Source organism: Lathyrus oleraceus, chromosome 7 (genome assembly GCF_024323335.1).
Source record: "Lathyrus oleraceus cultivar Zhongwan6 chromosome 7, CAAS_Psat_ZW6_1.0, whole genome shotgun sequence".
NCBI lineage: Eukaryota > Viridiplantae > Streptophyta > Magnoliopsida > Fabales > Fabaceae > Lathyrus > Lathyrus oleraceus.
This window is the reverse complement of record NC_066585.1, coordinates 152,253,477-152,261,674: the sequence shown is the minus strand read 5'-3', so window position 1 is coordinate 152,261,674 and position 8,198 is coordinate 152,253,477. Positions and strand designations below refer to the sequence as shown.

General features: G+C 37.6%; 1 pseudogene; it reads left to right on the top strand.

Moving 5' to 3' along the window:
• Positions 1-2,646: 2,646 nt before the first annotated feature.
• On the top strand, positions 2,647-2,746 carry LOC127109093 (uncharacterized; annotated as a pseudogene).
• Positions 2,747-8,198: the final 5,452 nt, after the last annotated feature.

Below are 8,198 nucleotides of genomic sequence, written 5' to 3'. Positions count from 1 at the left end.
TAAAGTGGCACTTTTCCCAATTAAGTACTAAGTTTACTTTTACACATCGTTCCAGAACTCTTTCCAGGTTTTCAAGGCATTCTTCGAAACTCTGTCCGTATACAGAAAAGTCATCCATAAATACTTCCATGATGTTTTCGAGAAAGTCGGCGAATATTGCCATCATGCATCTTTGAAAAGTTGCAGGGGCATTACACAGACCAAACGGCATTCGTCTATAAGCGAAGGTACCAAAAGGGCATGTGAATGTTGTCTTTTCTTGGTCATCAGGGTGAATTGGTATTTGAAAGAAGCCTGAATAACCGTCTAAATAACAGAAATGTGAATGTTTAGCTAATCGTTCTAACATCTGGTCAATGAATGGTAAAGGGAAATGATCTTTTCGGGTTGCTTTGTTTAGTTTCCTATAATCAATGCACATTCTCCATCCCGATTCGATTCGTTTAGTTATAGTTTCTCCTTTTTCGTTTTCAATAACGGTTATGCCTCCTTTCTTTGGTACAACGTGTACAGGACTAACCCATTTGCTATCAGATATAGGATATATAATACCTGCTTCTAATAACTTGGTTATTTCTTTCTTTACTACCTCACTTAGGATCGGATTTAGTCTTCTCTGGTGTTCCCTAGAGGTTTTACAGTCTTCTTCTAACATGATGCGGTGCATACAAATAGAAGGGCTTATTCCTTTGAGATCGGTGATGTGGTATCCTAGTGCGGTTGGATATTTTCTTAAGATATGTAGGAGTTTTTCTGTTTCGAGTCTTCCTAGATCTGCATTAACTATCACAGGTCGTTCAAGTTCTAAGTCTAGGAATTCATATCTCAGATTTTTGGGAAGTGTTTTCAAATCAGGGGTTGGTTTGTTAAGACACTGCGTAGGATCCGGTGTTATTGCTAGGCATTGTTTAGATTTGTCCTCTAAAAGATAGTCTGATGATTTGTCTTCTCCTGACTTTGCTTCTTTTATGCATTCATCGATGATATCCATGAAGTAACATGTATCTTCTATTGCAGGTGCTTTCAAGAATTGGGAAAGAATGAATTCAATTTTCTCTTCACCTACTTTGAAGGTGAGTCGTCCTCGTTTTACGTCTATGATTGCACCGACAGTTGCTAAGAATGGTCTTCCTAGTATAATGGGTGTCGTATCATCTTCTCTAATGTCCATAATTGTGAAGTCAGTGGGAATGTAAAACTGACCTATGCGTACGGGAACGTTTTCAAGGATTCCTACAGGATATTTGATGGAACGATCTGCTAATTGCACAGACATTTTGGTTGGTCTTAATTCTCCCATTTCCAGTTTCTTACATATGGATAAAGGCATAACGCTAATTCCGGCTCCTAAATCGCATAAGGCTTTGTCGATGACAAATTTTTCCTATGTGACAGGGTATAGAGAAACTACCCGGATCCTTGAGTTTAGGGGGCATGTTTTGGATTATAGCGCTACATTCGGCAGGGAGTGTAACGGTTTCGCTATCCTCAAGTTTCCTCTTATTGGAAAGAATTTCTTTTAAGAATTTAGCATATGAGGGCATCTGCGTGATAGCTTCGGTAAACGGAATTGTAACGTTTAATTGTTTAAGGAGATCAACAAATTTTCTAAATTGGCCTACATCTTTGGTTTTAACAAGCCTTTGAGGGTAAGGTATAGGTGGTTTGTAAGGTGGTGGAGGTACATAAGGTTCCTTCTTTTCTAGGGTTTCCTTATTACTCTCTTCCTTTTCCTTAGGTTCACTTTCCTCAGTAGATTTCTTAGGGTTTTGGTTTTCTATCCTTGGGTCAGACGGTCCTTCCACTTCCGTTCCACTTCTCAATATAATTGCATGAGCTTGGCTTCTCGGATTGGGTTGGGGCTGTCCAGGGAATGTACCAGTTGGTGCAGCAGTAGGTGCTTGTTGTTGAGCTACTTGAGATATTTGCGTTTCTAGCATTTTGTTATGGGTAGCCAGGGCATCTACTTTGCTTGCTAGTTGTTTTAGTTGTTCGCCAGTGTGTATGTTCTGGTTTAAGAAATCTTTATTGGTTTGTTGTTGGGAAGCTATAAAGTTTTCCATCATGATTTCCAAGTTGGATTTTCTAGGGGTATTATTGTTAGGATTCGGTTTCTGATATCCTGGAGATATAGATGGGGCTTGATTTGGAGACTGTCCAGGTGCGTATAAAGCATTATTACTCTTATATGAGAAGTTTGGATGGTTCTTCCAATTTGGGTTATAGGTATTCGAATAGGGGCTTCCTTGAGCATAGTTTACTTGCTCTGCTTGGATTCCAGTCAAGAGTTGACATTCCGCAGGAGTGTGGCCTTGGATTCCACAGACCTCGCAATTCTGAGTTATAGCAACCACGGCGGCTGGAGGTGATACGTTTAAACTTTCAATTTTCTGGACCAAAGCATCCACTTTTGCATTGACGTGATCAAGGTTACTTATCTCGTACATGCCAGTTTTCGGTTGAGGTTTTTCCACATTCGTTCGTTCGGTTCCCCACTGATAGTGGTTTTGGGCCATGCTCTCGATAAGCTGGTAAGCATCAGCGTAAGGTTTGTTCATTAGTGCACCACCTGCAGCGGCGTCTATTGTTAACCTTGTATTGTATAAGAGACCATTATAAAATGTGTGAATTACTAACCAGTCTTCCAAACCATGGTGTGGGCAAAGTCTCATCATGTCTTTGTATCTTTCCCATGCTTCGAAAAGAGACTCGTTGTCTTTCTGTTTAAATCCGTTTATCTGGGCTCTTAACATAGCTGTTTTGCTTGGCGGAAAATATCGGGCAAGAAAAACTTTCTTCAACTCGTTCCATGTGGTGACTGAGTTGGAAGGGAGAGATTGAAGCCATCTTCTAGCGCTATCTCTTAATGAGAAAGGAAAAAGACGAAGTCGAATTGCCTCTGAAGTGACACCATTAGCTTTAACAGTATCAGCGTATTGAACAAATACGGATAAATGAAGGTTTGGATCTTCGGTAAGATTTCCAGAGAATTGGTTCTGTTGCACAGCCTGCAACAACGAAGGTTTAAGTTCAAAGTTGTTTGCTTCGATTGCGGGCGGAGCAATACTTGAATGCGGTTCATCTTGCGATGGAGCGGCGTAATCTCTAAGAGCACGAGCTGGTTCTGCCATCTCGGTTAAAGAAGGAAAAATGTTTTTGAAATCTGGAAGGTTTATAGGAGGGAGATTGTTTTCAGCACGATATTCCCGAATTCGTCGTAAGACTCGGAGATATAGTTCGATATCGTTGATTCGTAAATAGAGCGGTTCGCCTTGAGAGCGAGTGCGTGGCATACAAATCAACGAAAGAAAGAAAATAGAAGAAAAAGAAACCTTAGTCTCTACAGCGTAATGGAAGCCAAGTTGACAGAAGCTGAATGGTGCCAGACCAGATATGATCAACTAAATTTAATTGAAGAGGAGAGATTGACTGCCATGTGTCATGGTCAGTTATATCAGCAAAGAATGAAGAAAGCTTTTGATAAGAAGGTCAAGCCTCGTGTGTTTAGAGAATGTGACCTTGTGCTCAAGAAGATTTTATCTTTCAAACCTGATGCTAGGGACAAATGAACTCCTAATTATGAAGGCCCATATGTTGTTAAGAGAGCCTTCTCAAGCGGTGTTTTGATTGTTACAACTATGGATGGTGAAGAGTTCACTCGTCCTGTGAATGCCGATGCAGTCAAGAAATACTTCTCCTAAAGAGAAAAGAACAACTCGCTAAGTTGAAAACCCGAAAGGGCGGCTTAGGCAAAAAATGAGCGTGTCGGTGGATTGAAAACCTGAAAGGGCGATTCAGGCAAAAGTTAGAGACATAAAACAAGAATTCATCCTGGTAGATTGAGTACCCCACCTTGGGGAAATCTAAGCAAAAATTAGGGATTATGGCAAGTAACTGCATTCAGTTGGTCCTAATCACGTAGACAATTTTGAGCAAGTCGTTTGGGTCTTATTCATCATTCTCAACTGAAGACAAAAGCACAATGGATATTGAAGTTGGTTGATCGCTCGACTGGGTGAGTCGAGAATGGGATACAAACTGCAAGTGCACAGTTCTATCGCGTAGTTTTAAAAGATATCGATCCCACGGGGACTTATGAATCGATATACCGTTATCTAAGGTTACTACGTAAATCTAAGGTGAAAATGTTTGATTGTTTGGGGAAAAACTAAGAGCTAAACTAATATCTAGATTAAATATTAATAAAACGGATATCGGTATGTAGTTCGTCAAAACTAGGGAATCAAGTCTTTGTCGGTTTCTTGGTTTTAAAATGAATCGTTTCGGTTAACTTTATTGGTTAAAGGTTCTATCTCAAACTCTCGCTCTGTTGAATAAACCATGATTTTATATTAATGTTGTTGTCACTTATAATTAAGTCAAAAACCATATTTTGAAAACAATAAAGTTGCAGAAACTCCTTTTAAGAAAATACTGACCGTTTTAAACACCCTTATCTCAAACTCTCGCTCTGTTGACTTAGGTTATATAATTAAATCCAAATGCTTAACTCTCGTCCTCACATCCAATCTTTAAAAATACTTTTTGGAAAAGGTCAGAATTTAATTAACTCTAAAACTTGCTCTCGCCCTGATCTAGAATTAATGCCTAACTTACACTGTCCAGTTAAAATCTCAAACTCTCGCTCTATTGATTTTAACTTCTTTATGTCTTTTACTTTTGTAAAAAATCTTGTTATTAAACCTGTAAGTTGAAACCGTAAAAAGATTGATTTTGATTTTAAGTTTAAATAGACCGACTCAGTCTTGATCCCTTATTCTGCTTACTTTACATACCGATACCTAGGCAAATTAGCCAGACATGCTAAATAAATAAGAATTTATATCATGCATAAACAGACTCATTCCAGGCAGGCAATATGAATAAGCAATAGAATAAAACATTAAAAATTAAATAACAATTAAAGAACCTGAATGCGTAATACAATGGTCTTGAACACTCCACCACAAGCCGGTAGGATTTGTTCTTGGATTCTTCAATTAGACAGTAAATTAAATCAAGGAAATAAAACTGGAATATAACGTAAGGTTAAATCCGGTATAAAGTTGCACAATAGTTTCCGGTGTAGAAACTATTATGCGAAAAATATCTAAAAGCTAAAACTGGAAAGGTAAATTTGCAAGGGAAAAAGAATGTAAAGCTTGCAAAAGAAATAAATAAAATAAACAATGCTAAGTTGCTGGAAAGGAAGAAAAATAAGCAAAGGTGTGAAAAGAAAATTTGGCAGAGCTTCGGCAAACTGAGCGTGCAAAAACTGAGACTTTTTTAGGTTTGTGAGATGGCTATTTATAATAGCCTTGGTAACTGCATTCCGTTTCCCACGAGTCTTCAGCATGGCTAAATACACGGCGTGGGCATAGGACACAAACTCTCTCAACGTTCTTCTTCAATTCTTCTGAGAGCGTGACTTGCGCCAAAAAGCTAGTGGAATGGTGTGACGCTCGTCACACCATGTGTGACGCTCGTCACAGGGATGCTTCTAGTGTGACGCTCGTCACAACCCTTGTGACGCCCGTCACAGGCACAACGTGCGCTTTCTTTTGGGTTGGGCTTGGTCTTTGATATTTGTTTCCTTTTTACTCCTTTCTACACCTCCTTTTCTTCCCTTTTTCACTTTTGCTTCAAAATGGATACCTGACATAAATAGCAAGGAAATACTGCATAATATCTGATAAAATGAGATAAACTAAAGTAAATGATAATATAATCTAATTGAATTAAGTCTTAAAATGTGATATAATTTCGTGTTATCATTGGTAGGGAGAGTAGTGATCATTGTATTCAATGTAGCCCTTTTCCATGTAAATTTATGTAGCGGGAAATTCATGTTCATTAAGTTATTGACAAGCTAAAGATCATTTAACAAGAGTCGCCACCACGATTTTATTGTTTCCAAGGGAAAAGGGAAAAATGCAAACAAAACCCAAATAGTAAGAATTTTTCAAATAAAAACTAATAAAAGTCAGAGATCACAGGAAAGGGGGTTGGTTACGCAGAGGGAAGGTGTTAACACCCAAAGTGTCCTAGGTACTCCTATGGAGCCCTTTTTGTGTGCATATGTACTTGGTATAAGGTGATGTTTACAAACAAACAGAATGGGGGATGAGAAAAGAATTAATTAATTATATTTTTGTGTTTGACAAGACCTTCGATCTTGTGCCTATGTGCCAACATATAAATGAGGGATCAAAACCTCGTAGTTCGTGCTATAAATTCCAAAGTGAGTATGTTGGTTTTTTAACAAAAAAGTAAGTTTGAAAGGCACAAAGGCCTAAAATGGTTTGAATGAGTTAGTTATTTTTGGTGTTTCTTTTGAAAGTTTAATCAAGTATAGTTAAGTTTATTTACAAGTCTGATTTAAGAGAATAAGTTTGAAAATGCAATGGCATAAGGCCAAAGTTTCTACCTTTTTGTAAAAGTGTTCAAAGTTTAGAACAAAATAATTCACACAAAGAAGGTTTTGAAAATGGAGGGAGAGATTTTGAAATTAAAGAAATGGGGAGAAGATGAAGAGACTACCCTAGATACAAGAAATTTAAAAGTTTTAAGTTGAAAAAATCTGACCAAATGGGAGCAATCTAATAGACAAGTATGTCAATAGAAACCCAGAACTCCCTTGGACTTTTTAGAATCAAGCAACACACAAATGTACAATTATATCAATCTTGAAGATTAAAGGCATCAAATAAAGATGGCCTCATCCAAGCTTATCCACTTCCATGATCTTCTTTAGAATAGCCTATGTAGCAGATGAATTCCACAAGTCACAGGTTCAACATAACAACGTAATAAGGATCAATGTTGCAGATGCATCTGGAGAGATCTAGAATGATATATCAAATGAATTCAAACTTGCAAGTTCTTGGTCTTTCAACAAATTGGCATTGGCCAAGTCCATTAATAAAGGAATGTTGCCTAAATTCTAAGTCCAATTGGGGAGTGTAAGACCCCAATTTTGTCCCTAAGATCCCTCATGGCATCATGTCATATCACATCATTGCCTCAAGGATCTTTGTGCACCTTTGCCTCCTTCCCTGTGGGTGGGTCATCTTTTGAGTGTGGTTCTTCATCACCAAGCATGTCTTGCATTTTTATATCATTGCTTTTCATTTGTTTACTAACCAAAAGTACAAAAATATTGTCATCTAACCTTGTTACTTGCAGATGAAGCAATTAGGTCAAGACAGTCAAAGGCAAGTCATTGAGCCATAAATGGTGGCCATTCTGAAGAATTTGGGAACCATGATCATTCATCAAGAGTTCATATGAGTTGTGACATCATTTGGTATCAATATCTCAAGTGGAAGAGGCTTGAAATTCATCAAAGCATGGCTCAGTCAACCAAAACCCTAGCAAAGTCAACTGTGGTCAACTGTGGATTTAATCAGGGATTTGATGGTGGGAGATGGTTTGAGAGGTCTCATTCATGTCCATACAAGTCTCATATAACATGTCAAACATCATCATTGAGGAATTTGAGGTCAGACAAGAAGTTGCAAAAAATAGTAAGTGACCTGTAATTTCAAACTGCCAAAAATGGAAAGGTCTTCTCCTCAAGATTACATGTCCAAGAAAGCTTCAAATGAAATTTTGTCCAACATGAAAGTTGAAGATCTTGCTCTCACCTTTCAAAAAAGTCCAAGAACACTCATTTCTCCTTTGTGGTTGACAAGTTATGATCAAATCATTGTCAAGAAAAGTTGAACTTCAAGGAGGCATAACTTTTGAACCAAAAGGCCAATTCATGTGATTCTTTTTTGAGAAAATTTCTTTTGATATCCTCTATCATAATCATTCATTACATCTCATCAAAAATCATCACACAAAAAGTGCATTTTTCAAGTGAATCAATTTGAATTTTGGTGGGAAAAAAGGTCATTTTGAAAAGTACACATAGTTTTCATTCCAAACCAATTGCAATGGCCTTAAAACAGAATTTGTGACTTGCTGCAAGTAAAATTTTACTGTTCCATTGGTCACATGTGCATAAGGGTGATTTTGGCATTTTGGCATAAAGTTTCATTTCACTAATCCAATTCATTTTGCCTAATCATGTTTAGCTAGTGTGATTAACAGGTGGTATAAAGCACTAATCCTAACAGAATTCTGCATGAACAATTCACAATTTCAGATCCAAACTCTTTTTCATCTCAAATTCTCTCAAATTCTCTCAAACT